Raw genomic sequence first — 17,271 nt, 5'->3', positions numbered from 1 at the left:
AAATTATTATAAAATACATGGTTCGAAATTTTCTCTACATATTGCTAACAACTAGGAAACGATATGTTACGATTTTTGAGCTCTGAATTTGTTTTACTGTGATTTACCTAATAATTTATATTTTTTTTGCACAAAGATGCATAGTGTATGATATTTTGCTATCAAATAGACTAGCTCAACTAGACATATTGAGTGGATAACATTGCGGTATATTTTAATGTGCGGTTACGCACCACGATTAAGTAATAATTTTTTTAAATTATACATAAGTTATTTTTTTTCTCTTCATTGCTGTGGTTGGATGATTAGGTTATTTTAAGGAATTTGATGAAGAAAATTATTATAGCATTTAAAGGATAATGAAAATTTAAAAAAATTAAAATATAAAATCTATTTAAAGTAACTTTTTAGTGATCTAACGTTAACAGGTAGTTTGCCAGATAATTAAGAAATTATATAGTAAAACTTTAACTCAGAAAAATAACAGAGAATATACGGCAAATATTTTTAATGATAAAATAGGAAATCTAATAAAAATAAGAAAACTTTTTAATTTATGTAAATGCATATCTATTTTTCGATATTTGACAATTAAATTTTTCAATTTGCATGTTGAAAATGTCGTTTTTTCATGTAGCCCGAGTTGTTTTTTCCTAAATCGTCTTTTTTTGTGACTATAGATATAATTATCGTTTTGTGTTATACGAGAATAACAAAAAATTTAGATCCAATTACATTTTTTTTTCATGGGTACGTTTATTTTTGAATTAAACGGCTCTCATTGTACTCAAAAGATGATGACAATAAGCGAGATCATTCATTGTGAACGGGGTAATAATAAATAAAGCATTACAAATTTGTCGTGTTATATTAATAGCGAGATAATTATGCAGTATCGTAACGAAAAACCACGCGCCAAACAACAGTCTAAATAATAATAATAATAATAATATTATTATTACAATTTACAGTCATTCATTATTATAGCTTCAGAAGAAAATGAATGTACCTAATTGACTTGATTAATAATATTGTAATATCCAAGAGCAATGCTCTCATAGTTATACGGAACAATTCGATTTATGCTCACGTCTTAATTAATTTTATTTTTTTATGTGTATACCTACAATACACTATTATTATGATTCATAACTTATTTCACCTGGAAAAAGTAAAAAAAAGTATAAATCACGTTTATATTGGATGTTCGTCCTAATACCTGCGCTGACTTTGAATGCGACACCCGTGGGTGTGTTCGAGACGTGTTATTTTATTACTTATTATATTGAGTTCGAAACCATTATTATATTATTATTGTTATCGAATTTCAAAAACTGAAATCGCGAATGTAGAATAGTTGTTTTTCTGCTTATTTTTTTTTTTTTTTTTTGGCCGTTTAAAAATTAGTTATAAGAATATTGAGCAACTGCGCAAACTATATAACATATATAAATTGATTTATTTTCATATTTTTCAATTTAAAACATAATGTATACTTAAGCACTATAGACGTTCAATATACAAATTTTATATTTCAAAGTTATTTAATATTATATTATAGTTAAAATTTAATTACAACAGCCCACGAATTAAAATAATTATACATCGAATTTGTAGTAATTGTATTAAATTGCAACAATGGTACGTTTGGGTATTTGTTAATGCAGTTCAGTTGTTCTGCATTATATGTGTACTTGCCTATGATATAATTAACGTAGTAAAGTGTAATTTCCAACCGATTTTCAATTGATTTAGAAACGCGATTGCATAACCTATATAAAAATATACTTTAAGATCCTAACAAAAAAAAAAATAAATAAATAAATGTTGAAATTGCAATGATAATGTTCTTCCGGTCAGAATCTTAAAAAGTACCGTTTTGACGTCGAAAAGGGTAGCGATGTGTGATGTATTATACTACGACTGGCATTGTAATAGTATCTACCTATCTTATTGTAACGTTTTTGCGATTTAAAACCATGACATTGTAAATGTAATATATTTGAATAAATGTAGGTGTATTTAGCGCGAATGATTTACATAATATATTTTATATTTGAACCGTAAAAATAATGTTCGTAACACATATACATAAATTATACACATACATAGCTGAAAGTAATAACATAGCATAATTCAGATATTTTTGTATTTGTATTATATATTATTAATAAACAATATTTTGGTGTAATTTTTGAAAGAAATAATCGTGACCAAGTCAAAAATTTACTGAAAAACGTATTCACGATTCATTGTTCTCGCATAATAATTACATAGAATGAAAATTAAATTGAAATAATACATTTTTCATGTATAAAAATAATATTATACAATACATCAGTAGCTCAGTGTCGTACATATTTCGAGAGACCTTACAAATGTCAAACGGTTAAATCGAGAATCTTTACGCCTGTGCATCATTTAGTCATTTAAAAAATTCAGACAAAAGTTTTATGTGAATTCGTCGATTTTATTACGTTGTAATCTACTCTCATTTTATTATTAAAACATTCGTCCTTGACTACGGCAAAGCAAAATCCGATACTTTATGTTATTTTTATTAATACATAGCAAAATACCATTCTCTATTACAACTGCACTTACTACTATGCCGTGTGTGTCTGTCATCTGGTATACAAATATTGAATTTTAGTATACATTTTAGCGATATTTGAACAATCTAAATAAATAGAATCGCGATAGACATCAACTGCATAATTGATACCTGTCTTATGCTGGAGATCACCAAACTTTTTTTACCCTAAGATCGTATAAAAATAACTCAGTATGGTCATAAATAAGATATTACATTATAATAACATACTAACTAAAATGTTTTACACAGTTGAGCTAAAATTAATTTATTATTATTATCGAGATTTGGGACTATAAGCTAAATAAGTTAAGTTTAGAGAATTGACTAGCCTAATATATGTTTAATTTGCTATGAGCTGTAGTATATCATTATTTTTATGTAATGGTTCAAAATATAAATCATAATCAGTAATCGCATTTATAATTTTTACTTTTACTATAGAAATACAATAAAAATTAAATAAAACATTACACAGTAGATAATTGTAAGTTTTAAACGGTTGTTACAGTACATCATGCGTTATTTACTATTTAGATAAGTTTATTTTAGTTAAGTTTAACACTGAAATATAATATGTAGGTACATTGTATATCTGTATAGTGTATATTATATTTTACTAAAATTAGAATAAAAATTAATGACATAATATCATAAATTTAGTTAATTTTTTGATTATTCACTGCAGTATTAAAAAAAAACTTCTAATCTTATATAATGAACACTATTTTTTTATTAGTATCAAATTCAATACGAATTAGATTTTAAATTGCATAAAACATACACGATCCTGGAAATCAAGTCAAATACAGAAGCCGATATACTTGGTCGTTATCCCCATCTATCGATACATACATAATATTACTGTTCCGTTCTTGTCAATTATTAACGCAAAATATTAATATTTAGCACGCATAACGTTGGAATACATGATGATTTTATAAATGCAGATTGCAGAGTACTAATTTTTTTATGATGCCTTACTAAAAATGTATAAACGATTATTAATTTAAATCTATTCCGTTGAATATAATTAGAACTAGAAAGGGTTAAGCTTATTTTGAAAGTAATAATGTTTTGACTTTGGTAGGCAAATAAAATAACCTTTATTGAAATATATTATTATTGACAGTAGTGGTGTTTTCTAATGCGCTAAAAAAAAAAATAACGCTAACAGTTTTCCAAAATAAATGAAGATAATAATATGCACAAATCAATCGCAGGCTCGACCGGTAATAGTGTCGCAGTACCTATAATACTGTAATCCTATTATAATAATAATAATATTATTATTATTATCATTACTATTATTATTGTCATCATTATGGCCGCCAATGACCTGTCGATATTCAGCTGGTATATTATTAATATTGTATACAGTTCTGCGACTCAAAGAACAGGACACATGCCAATGACGCACCGGTGCGACGTTGCACCGATCGATCGATCGTTTCAAAATTCGTTAATTCTCGTTTTTGATTAAAGATACATCTTTCATAATAATTTTAAAATAGTTTTTTACAGTTCGCACATCAAGTAACAGTATGAAATATGTTTTTTTTATTTATATTTATTTAATTTTGTCGAAATTTACTAATCGACTTACAGAAAACAGTTAATTTGATCATAGAAGCTCACATCGTAAGTACATGCAGACTGTTTTGTTCCCACCCATTTTACATTAAGTAAGTATCTACGATTAAAACAGTACGTACTTCTTGTACGACCGGATTTCTTTTCTGTCGTCTGACCACGATTCACATAACGTTTCACTGACATATCTGTTGATCTGTTCTTTTTGTAAGATCCGGTCCAGTTTCTAATGACGATTCATTCACTGGGATTAGATACGTACGGTATATAATATTATTGTTATGCTGTGATAGGATGTATTATTTGTTTCGGCTTTGTACTATGTAGCGACATCTCGGGAATGTTTTTTCGTACTGAAATGTCCATGTACAATATAAAAATATATTATTAGATGGATTCAGTAAATTTCAGTCGTATTCTGTCTGCCAATAAGTAATAACCAAGTTAAGGTTTTAGAAATTCCCGTGACAAACAGCACACACACGTTCCATTTTTTTACGAAGATTTACCGCCTCCGATCCAGCCGTGATCAAGAGTTTTGTGGGTATATTGGCAGTAATGAAGACAATTTATCTTTCTTTCATCAGTATTTCATAATATTATGTGGTTGGCATAATAATATGAGGAAGGTCAAAGTCGTAGACAATCAATGATACCATTGACTTTTATTTTTTAACTATCGATGTAGAATTTTTACCGGAAGAGCACCGAAACTAATGAATCGTTTATAAAGTTACGTGACATGTCGTCACCTCTTAACAACCGGATGTGTTTAAAATGTAATATTCAAGATACAATACTAAATTACATTATTATTATAGTTATTATAGATTGTAAAACACAGTCTTACGAAAATAAAATGACCAAAGGTCGTTGTAGCGCGGTGAGTTGCCGCCGTGACACACCACACAATGGACACTGATACACAGAATATAATTTCAAAATCGATGTGAGCTACGATACGTATCTTGTATTCTTGTTTGGTAAAAAAAAAAAAAAAAACTGAAAAAAACCTATTTACTGCATCCGTTGTGTTGAAATACAATATATTATACATCATAAATTCGGATATACCTACGTGACTTGTAGTTTTTCAAAGTATCTATCAAACGTTCAGATTTTTTTGTCGATTGCAAAATTCCCGTGTCCTTAAACTATAGTATATTAACGTTCTTTTGTGAATGTCGTCGATATCATATTTGCAGTAAAGTTCACCGCATATACCGTTATAAATATTTAAATACATGCACAATAAAGTATATTATAATAACAACATAATAATATGCATATTATATACACGGCACTGACCCACCGCTTCAATGACATAGTTAATTGATTATTGAAATAATTATGATCATCACCTGACGTGATCAATACAGTTTGTGAAGACGTATTCTTATTATATCGTTCAAATTTTACTACTATTCACTAGAGAACTGCTGATATTATCTCTGAGGAGTGTACATGACGTTTTGAGCGTTCGAATTTAAAACACTTTAATTCGTAATGCTGATGTACTCAATTTTGGAGCAGGGAACTTCTCCACTCAATTATACGTATAATAATAATAATAAAAAAAATTAGAGCCAAAATTGATAGTAGTTTTGAAAAGTTCAGATAAATTATCGGCTACTGTCATTTTTAAAATAAAATAGACGTTGTTAGGTGTTACGTGCGCGTTAAATTGTTGTTCATTAATAACGTGAGATGCTTAAAGATATTATACAGCATGTATTTAAGAGAAAGAGAAAGAGATAAATACTATCTATTTAATGGTAAACAATATTATAACGCGGATAAAACGGGAATTTAACTGTATTATTATTATTTTGTTATGACAATAATTTTATTGGATGATTGATAGTGATAATGAGGAAGAATGTATCGTGAACAGACTTATATATAGTAAAATGGAAACATACGAATCGACGATGGGTGGTACTGTTAAAAGTGTGTACAGCTAGACGAAGACTCGACGGGAAGGAAAAAGACGAAAATCAGAGGAAAAACGGGAGATGGAATAGCGTGTAACAACATTATATATTATTATATACACTTGTACCTACATATACCTCTACCGAGTAAGTTGTCTCGACCGCGGAGTGATGGAATAGGAAGGAACCGATGGCGGCGGGCGATATAGTAATAATAATAATAATAATAATAAAATAATATAAAATGTGTTTTGCGGCTTGTATTCGCGCTGCCGGTACACAATGCCGAGCGAATTCGTCACGTTATCGATTGTTGTAACAATGGGGCACTTTTATTTGGTTCGTGAGATTTCGATGGGAAACAGGTGCTGCACACAGTCGCGTTGCACTATATTGTCGTTTGTCATTGACATTTTCCACGACCGCGCCGTGTGTACCTATGTACACTTATACACACACACACACACACACACACACACATAATGACGTCGGTATTGTGTTGTACTATGGTCGTTCTTCTACGCTCTTATCATCATCTCGCCGGGCTCGTTCCGCGCGCGCACTTGTTTGCTCTCTTTTATATTATTATATATTGTTATTATTTTACGATTCGCACTTGGCGTGAGCGATCGCGATCTCTGCCGATCGGTAAATTCCGTTGGCGGACGCGCGTCAATGTCCTCGTTCTCGCGTTCGTCTTGACGCGACGCTGTCCCCTCCCCGCCAAAATCTAGTGTACGACACTCGTCGTATAATTTTTGTGCATTGTATACGCTATACGATATAATACACAATATACGTATTACATCCGGAGAGACTTAACGCGCTGTGTGTGTGTGTTTGTGTCGAAGAACGAGACGAAAAATGACAACTATATATACGTACAGACATACACACTTGGAACCGATGCCGGCGATAATGACGATAATAAATTGGCACGGACAACACTATTATACAAGATATTATATTATACTATACGCGTACACACACATGTTATTGTGTATACTTCCGATTCACCGCTGTCACAGTGTGCAAATACGGTTCTTGTGTGTTATAATATTATTGTTACGTACGTCGTGCCCACACGCCATAATAAAAAAATACCTAGGAAGGTGTATACAACAATAAAGATATGATTTTTGCGCCGCGATCGCTTCGCGTGTGTCCGATTTTGCGCAAACACGTCCGTAATGATGATAACACAATGTATAAAGCACGTACGTTTCATGTTATGTATACATACCCATACGACAGCAATAATAATAATAATAATAATAGTAATATTTGTACACATATTGGTACTCGCATAACTGTACACCGAAAATTAACAAAACGACATTGTATCCTCGTCCTTTACGCGCGTGTGCGCGCGTGTTTTTACAAATGCACAATAATATAATAATATCTAACGTTATAATATTAAACCATTGTCGTTTTTTTTTTTTTTTATTGTTGTTTTTCCATCGCGTTGTTATATTGGGTCGTGACAACACGGAACTTTACCTCCGACCAGTGGTACAGCATGCATTTGTATGTAATGTGTACCCAACTATTATATAAGCATGTGCGTGTATGTAGGTGTACGGATGCGTTTGCACATTGTTCTCGTTCCACTGCAGAAATACCGTTCGATAGGAAACCAAAGAATGACGCGACGCGTCCTGTCATCCGTCCGTCTCCGCGGGCTGGTCGCAGATATGTATAAATTATGATAGATATACGTGCACAGATATATTTTGTATGGTCGAATAAATATAACTTCTAGTACTTCACAGTACACCATGTTATAATAATATAATGTCTTACTGTTTTTAGTCCTATATCGATATAGTTATGATAACGATACACTTAATGTCATACGAAACGGATCGATTGGGTTCAGAATCGTTTTTTGAACTGCCCTGGTCGCCGATTCTAAGAGTCTCTCAATCTCCTATCCATATGGATATGATACTAGGAAAATCGCAAATAAATAAAGATTTATAATAAAACTTTAGGCATTTGAACGTTAACTTTTTTACATCCACTGTACTTGTTCTTTTCAAACTAAAGCTCATTGTTGGTCTCTTCGTAACCTTAATAACCTAAACTTTTCCAATAGAAAGGCTAACAATCAGTCTCAAATTAGTTTTTATTAATCAATCTATGTATAGAAACGTTTTTATATTTAATAATTTTTTATTACAAAGTAATGAATACTGTAAATAATTTTGAATCTAATTTGTTTAATTGTATTATATTGTATAAATGTATAATCATATAGACTATTAGACTATTACAGCTTAATATCTATAAATTATTAAATAACTTTATACTTATGTATAATATTTTAATATATGATAATGTTTACTTTGATTTTTTTGATCAACTCGAGCTTATATACTAAATAATATAAAAGGAATCCCTGATAAAACTTAACTAAATAATTTGTTTAAGATTTATATAATGTATTAACTATTATGTATCATGTTTTGACGATGTCAACCGTAATCCGTTAGAATAACATTGTACTCGTATGGTGTTTAAATAAATTTACAGCCCTGTATTTATTTACCACGAGAATTTTACATAATATATGATATCGTATAATAATAAGTCATATCGAAATTTTGTGCTGAGAGACTTAAATGGAAGACTGCGCGTGGTCGAGTCGAATGTAAACTGTTTAAGATTCATGTGATTGTGTGACTAAAATCAATTCATCCATATTGTACATCATGTACCATAATTAAATACTTAGATTAAATTAAGTTAATTTAGATGAAGATACATTAAAATTATTTAAAAAAAAATCGTTTGATTAACAATTTATTGTACAAAAGATGCTTTAATTTAAACAGTAAATGCTAGTTAATGCTATTACCACATAACATCGTGGGTTATAATCTAATTAAAGGATAAATTGACGGTGACCGTAATGATTGGTCAATTATCATGTATAATTTTGATCGGTGCTGCTGGCAACAAATTATTTATATGTACATAATAATAATATTATTTTGTTATAATAATAATATGATGTATATATTCAATATAACAATCAAATACCAAAACCGATAGGACACGCGCCAGTTATGACGGAAAACGGTTTTCCGGCCAAATTATTATTTTTTTTTAATTCACTCATCACACAGACATGAAATATAATATATACGTATATACACTCTCGTGTATATATTCAACACTAATCACTCAGGTTGGTTGTGAAAAAGGGCCTGAGAAAACCAGAGCATGTAAATTTGATGACCTGTCCCGGGGTGGCGTTATGCATTCGCGTATTGTCTTTATATTATACACATATTTTAAAATAAGGTGGGAATGTTAATGGGAAAAAATTTAAGTATGCCAACGTTAAGAAGTGAAGTCCAAATAAATAAACAATATACATTTAATTCAGAAAGTTGTAAGTCGACATGGAGAAGATATTTATCGAATGCTCAATTGAAAATAAGTTGATTACGTATTATCGTCATAAATTCAACTTATCCCTCCCTCTATAAACCATTCTTAATAAACAATAATTATTTATTAGGTTTGTGTCCACCAAATTATTACATTTGTGAATATCAACTCGTTTTATTTTTTTATTTTTTTAAATCACCGTGTACCGTATGGCAAGAGATAAAAAATATTAATTTCAATGATTTTCCTGCGACGCTCATGCGCGGGGAAAAAACGGGTCGGTGAAAACATTAGCTGCACCTGCAGTAATCGCGCCTTACATATAATTATTATAAACCATGGCTTATGGGTCGACGGAAGTGCTTGGGTCACAAGTAGCTTTCCAGGAAAATCGTGTAGATACATGACATAAAAAAAAGCCGTTATGATTAGTTCTGCGAACGGCTGGAAAAGTACCGCGATCTTCGAGAAACATAGGTACCTACGCGCACCGGATGCCGCGATGCTGCGCGTTGTGCGATACGTGGTTTTTTCTTAATCAAACATTTAGATCGGATCAAGGACCACGGTAAACTCGCTGAACACACATACACACGAGACTATCTGGACCGTGACTCGAGGCCGCATAATATTAATAATATAATATTGCAGTGTACAATCGTTCGAATATCCGTTGTGCAACATCGACGGACGTCGCGCGGTCAATGCGACGGACGATGGCGATGGCGAGGGGCGATACGTATCGTCAAGGGTGTCGGTGTTGTACGCGTTATTAATTATATCACACGTTGTATACTGTGATATCATATGCACAGGTTTATAGTTGAGTGCAAATTGTATTATGTACACACACACACACACGGTATAGGTAATAATATATTGCTGCAGCGGTATACAGTAAAATACGTCTGTGCGGTTGTCTGTGGCGGTGGCCTCTTCTAATTATTATGAAGCTATTGTCTCGAAACACAATATCGCTATTATCATTATTGTTGTTACAAACGATCAATTTGCATACACAGTCCCTGTGCCCACTGTCCGATGACCCGTAGACTACTCGGCGCGTAATAAACCTGATAATTAATTGCCGCTGTGGCCCATAATTCGCGGCGCGTGCGCACTGCTCACTAATAAATTATAAAATTTATCATATTATACCGCGAACAGATTACGTTTTTGTTTTTTGTTTGTACTTTTGTCTTATTACGTCGTTTGCGTAATTATTACACGTCCGTCCAGCAAACAATAAGACGTCAGTGTCGCTTTCAGACATGGCAGTTTAATGATATCGTCAATATATTATGTATTGTAAATGATTGCGTACGCGCAAGTAGAATATGTGCAGCTCCATCGTTGTAGTTGCGAAACTCGTCGTGTCTTGTCAGGAATCTTCACGATTTGCTCGATTTTATTGCACCTCGTTGATGCGCAATGCTTTAATATTTTCCGATGCTAATATAGCGCGCATCCCATTGAGAAGTTTCTAGATTTTCCAATAACGCGACATTGCAGTCACTCGGTGTCACCTGCTGTGCAATACGGCACCGCGACGATATATTACAATAGTTCAAAGTATATATTATTTATTAATGAATAAAATTTGATAATATTGACTTTTTGACTTAGTTTTTAAATTTATTTTTATTTTATCTCCCCTTAAAGGTCTACGTGAGACGATTTTTATTTTGTTTTCAAATATCTTGGTATTGAATTTTTTTGATAAAAATAAAAAAACTCAAGTTATTGCTTACATTGGTTAAAAGATTAACTCGTTCTATCTACCATAAGAATCCGTTACAAGTTAAACCTGTATAAGATATTATTTTATATTTATCTTTATAGTTAAATTTTAAGAAAAACGTTCTAAAAATTATAAAAACGCATTCACTGAAACATAACATCATATATATTTAAATATATTTTTTTTATCGCAGCACAATAATAAACGCTTATGGTCTATGTATTAACTCTATCACGTTTAACAATATTTTACACACTTCACGAATAGTGGTTGGAAATAAATAATAAATATATACCTAGTATCAAGCTATTGCTTAGTAGGTATACGTACTTTACAAGTAACTAAAGTCTAGTTCAAAGGTTACACAATTCAAATAAAGGTATTATAAACTGGTAATACTTATAAGACTCGCTGTATTTAAGTCTATACGGTTGTTCGTTCAAAGTAAATTTATCATGGCGTTATTATAGGTATCTTACTATGCAAATTAATCATACTGTTGATAACGGAATAAGACGAACACGTTTGTGATGCATGTAGGACGTACGTTATATATTAATATTATTAAATATCTTTAAAAACGGCTTAAAATAATAATATTATATCGAACGTTTCGAAAATTATGATTAGATACTGTTATGTTTCGACGAACATGTAATATTATATTTAACGTACCTATGCGTTTTGCTTGAGTTGGCCGGCAAATCGAATATAGCGAAAAAAAAGTCTTCTCGTAAAATATATTATTATTTCTTCATACATCGCGCGTTATAATAATGCGGGGTAAAAAAAAAATATGTACTTATAACGTGTGTATTAAAAATGTATAGTTTTAGAATTTTTTAATATTATAATGAAATAAGTATAAACGTATTATTTTTTCGACGGTTACTAAACGAGCGATTATAATTTATACTAAATACCTAACGTCAATACACACATAAACTTAAAACTATAATAATATATGAGAACGTTAAAAATACGAGATAAGCAGGTCGTAGGTAATTACTATAATTTAAGCATATTTATTAAACGTCCTGTTTAGAAACGCACGAATTTTGGACAAAATTATTAGCAACATTTTCATTTCTTTGCGCCTCACATTATTTTATATAAAGCTATTTAGCATATTACTTAACGATGCACATTATACATAAAAATAAAAAATACATACTATTGTTTTTAATATCGAAAATTCGTGATTTATTTTGCACTGAATGCCATGGGACATTTAAATGTTTACGATGATCACAGCTAGGACTCGGAAGTTATAAAAGTCAAAATTATTGATAAAATATAAAATCAAACTATTAAATATGCCAAAAAAAATAAATGATTCGAAATTAAAAAAAAAAATAAATATTTAGTTATGATTACTTACTACCAACTAGTAATAAGTTTATAGCATGTTCTTAAAATTCTCAATTTTTTTTTTTAAAGTTTAAAGATTGTTTAAAGATTTATAAAAAAAAAATGGTATCTACCTACATAATATAATTTAGAATTATTATGCCCACTATATTTTCCAATACTATTATTCTCTGTATATATATACGAAAAACTTAATTTAGATATGATTAATTAACCCGAACACTATGATTATTTTTTCCAAAGATTGAGATTGTATGATTCGTAAATAAGATTACTTAAAGATTATACAATGAAATAATACTATATTTATTATCATTTACCGTTTTACTATTGTTTTACTCTTTTTTATGCTTTGTATAATAATTAATTATAGACTATAATAAATGTAATAATATGTCATATTGTTCATATTTATCTTTTTTAAATAATTATTATTTTTAAATTATAATATTATAATGTTAATTAATAGTTATGTATGTCATTAAACAATTTTCAAATAGTCATTTGTATTGATTATTATTTATTACTACTATGGCTAATGGTTATAAATATCTGTATTTTTTTACAAATTTGATAGATATTTTTAAGTCCGATTTGTTTAGGGTTATTGGCCACGGTAATTTATCTCGTGTAAGAAATGGCAATTTCGATTGTAACAAAAAATAAAAAAAAATGTGTAAGTATCCTACACAGCAATAATAATAATATTAATAATAATAATAATAATAATAATAATAAAAAAATAAATAAATAAATACCAAATCGTCTTGGCCGCAGTTGAGGTATTCTTTTTGATGACCTCTGTTCACCTTTGAATCTTTGATCCGAATGCCTATACATCAGTAGTCGTAATAATGATGGAACACGATAAAATTATTCTATTTAGTGTGAAATGATATGCGTCGCCGACTTAGTTACAAATAGTCTTACTTTTTAAAATAAAATAAAAATAATATCCATCAAGACCACCCGTCCGAGTTATTTATAATTTATTTTGGCTTAAAGATAAGTTGAGAACGTTTCTGAAAAAAATAAATACGTATCTATAAATACTTTATAAATGGTGGCCAGTTACACTTTATTTTGGACTGTAACGAATTTTTAAAAAAATATTATTTTAAATAGATAATAATCAATAATAATAATAATATAAATAAGAGAAATAATTACATAATACATGTAATAGGTACCTATACAGTGCAATATTATAATGGTGATGGTATAAGAAAAGTGCATCTATCAGTTGCCCGTTTATGATAACTGGTAATTATTAACAGCAGTTAGGTAGGGTCTAGATAGATATAGTTGTACCTATTGGTACAATAAGGTTTTGAAATATGCACTTGCGGTATCAGTGTTTATAATTATAATATAGTCAAATGGTATTTGAAGTATGTATAATTGAATATAATATGATAATATTGTATCATTAATAAGTATAATAGATAATGGTAAGGCTTTTAATATTTAAAAAAATCGTAGGTACTTAAACACATTGAAAATTCCAAAAATCGCACAACAATACAAAATCTTAAAAACAACAATAGGTACAAGGTTATATAAATTTTCAAATCTACTCAAGCAAATACGCTGTATTACCGACATAATAATTTATTGACAATAGTATAGTTTATTGCAATTATTTTAGATACAGTACAGGAAAAATTTTAAAAATAACCATAACAGTTAAACATCTGTACACCAAGTGCTATCTTTGTATATATAGATATATTTTTGTATTTTTCGTTAACAATAATAGTATCGTAGTTGCGGGGAGTATTATAGTTTTTACAAATGTAATAATACGCATCTAAAAGTTCATGTTTTGCGGCAGGGACCACGACTAAACCTATACATAAAAGGCGTAAATTACTAACTTTAAAAAGATACCTTTCCTATTATTTGATTTATTTTTGCTTAGTATCTACGACGTTTGATAAGGGGAAGTTCTTTTCGCGGTGCTTTCTTTCTCGTCCCTATTGTTCATTAAATACAATTTTACATACATTAACATCGTTGTATGTGTATGTCATACAACTGAGTATCGAGTTGATAATTGGATATTGTTTACTTGAATATTAAATTTTATCGAGTTTTAAAATTTTACTATTGGTTACACATACGTATGTTAGTTTGATTAGATGTTGACTATGACTGCCCTTGCTCTGTCGTCATAAATTTATTATTTTTCACTTTTTAGGCTAACCTCAGCCACCCTTGCCTCGGCTTTGAAAATTTTTAGTGTTGTTAATCGGTCCTTTGTTGCCTGGTATCAAAATCCTTCCCCGCTTTTTTATTATGTGGAAATTTTTCTTTATTTGGCTCAAGTAGGTTATAACCAATAAGTGAGTTATTTACCTAAGTATGTTTATAAAAGTAACAGTACATAAGTACGATATTTACTATAAAAGTAAAAATTTTTTATGTTTATATTTCAAAGTTTTCAAGTTTGTAAATTATTTTTAATTGAAGCAAAAACAAAAATCATAATTGAAGTTAATATTTCCTAAGGTTAAACTATTACGCTTTTGGTACTCCAAAAGATATCGAAATTAGCTTACGTATATAAGTGTCGAGAACACTGTGAATGAAAGTACTGTAGAGTTGAGGGACTTAGTAACGATAATAAAACATCGTTGAGGATCGAGATTTTGTTGAAAACCATTGCTCGCTTATTTATTAAATCGTTGTTGCGCCATTTTGTTTGCTTATGGTTCTTCGAGATTCTCTTGAAATTACTCGCATACATAATATGTATAGTACATTCTGCGATCAGCTTTTCAATCTTCAGAAGTGCACGCACCACGCTTCGAGCTTTTTACGCCTTTTTATTCTACAATTTAAACTACTACAACCCAGCAAGAGAAAATGTTTACGGAAAGATAAAAAATAAATATAAACGCAGATTATCGTAAAAACCAATAGCTCCCCTCGTTGTATATTACATTTACATGTAACGAATCTGAATGCATACCGACTACAACAGGATTATCATAATATTGTATAATAAATCGATCGAAAATTTAACATCTCAAATTTTATTATAGTATACACGTTTACTATTTTGGTAACGAAATTATGCAAAATGTTTTATGTTCATTTAATATTATGATGCTAACAAATCATTTTAAATTAAATTAAATTATGTAAAATTTAAATTAATTAATATCTATATTCAGTGTACCTACATGTTTTGGAAATAATATCACAAATTATAAAAATAAAAATAGACATAACACTATAGGTAGGTATAGTTTAAGCAAAGTATAACAATTATTTTGAATTTATATTGTAGTTTATAAGTTTAAATTAATTGTATATTGGGAAATAATCTAAAAATATTAAATTCAGTTTCCAATTGTCCAATATATTTATACATCTTTTTTATCGTTAAAAATTATTTTTTTTAAGTGATCAATAATTTTTAGTTTAAAGTAATACGCATTATATACTATATTTTTATAAAACAATTTTTTTATCATAATATACATTTTAGTATTATACATAATATATTTAATTGTGCATACAATACAATATTGTTTATCCAAATTCGTATAATTTAAGTTTGAAATTAATTGCTCAAGTACCAACACAATCATTAGTCATAAATCATAACATAACCTGTAAAATTTTAAGATATTAAATTTAAAGTGTAAATTAAAATATAACTAAATAAATTGAAAATGATTAGTAGACATGTATATAAAGTGTATTTTACACATAAATATTGATATACGTATAAACTAGTGGAATAAATAATAGAAAAATATCATTTCCGACTAATTTAAAAAAGAAAATTAAAGTCTTTAAAGTAACGGGGAAAATTCTGTTTAAGGAGGTTCATTAATTTACATTAATTTGTCTCCAAGAATAATATTGTAGTAATTATGTTAAAGCTGAAACAGAATTATTGTTTTTAGTCGATTACTTACACTTTATAAACAAAAAATAATATGTATTATAAAGTACCTACTTACCTTTATTTATTTTTCGTTTTTGAAAAAATTTTATTTATTCTAAGATTATTAAGCTTTCCTATAATTTATATAAAATATTATTTATACAGTGAATTATTTAAAAACACAAAAATATTTTTTTACGCCATCAAGATCATCTTAATCAAGTTCATCAACTGGCTGCACTGAATCATACTCAAATGCAGTACATTTCAAATCCATTTCAATAGGAAAGAGCGGTGGTTCATTATTATCGTTATTTCCTCCTAGTATCATCCAACTTATTTCTTGATTATAACTAGCGATTTGTGAGGCAATTATTTGGAATTGATCTACAATATCATGCACGTGTTTGTTTTCTAACAGTTCGATTTTGGTTAAAACGTCTTCTCTAAGAGCAAGAAATCGTTTTCTTGCTGATTGTTGGCATCTCAATAAAAGCCTACATAAATGTACATGATAATATAGTTTAAACATAACATCGTTCTTAACTCATTTTATTTAATGTTTACTCTCTATAGATATTATTCAAACGGGTATATATATTTTGTTTTGTATTAGTCGAACTACCTGTATTCATAATTTCCTGTTATAACTCGATATAAAGAACCGTTTGATGAACTAGAAGCCTCTTCATCGTCAAATTCATTGATTTTTAAACAGTAAGATAAATATTCAAAT

General features: G+C 29.3%; 1 protein-coding gene across 1 annotated transcript in view; it reads left to right on the top strand.

The window, feature by feature from the left end:
* LOC112592155 overlaps positions 1-17,271 on the top strand; it is a 72,655-nt gene that overhangs the window by 18,003 nt on the left and 37,381 nt on the right. The gene's annotated exons all lie outside the window — the stretch shown is intronic.

Source organism: Melanaphis sacchari, unplaced genomic scaffold (genome assembly GCF_002803265.2).
Source record: "Melanaphis sacchari strain LSU unplaced genomic scaffold, SCAv2.0 Contig159_pilon_pilon, whole genome shotgun sequence".
Classification (NCBI taxonomy): domain Eukaryota; kingdom Metazoa; phylum Arthropoda; class Insecta; order Hemiptera; family Aphididae; genus Melanaphis; species Melanaphis sacchari.
Note: the sequence above shows the minus strand (reverse complement) of the source record. Positions and strands in the feature narration are given on the sequence as shown.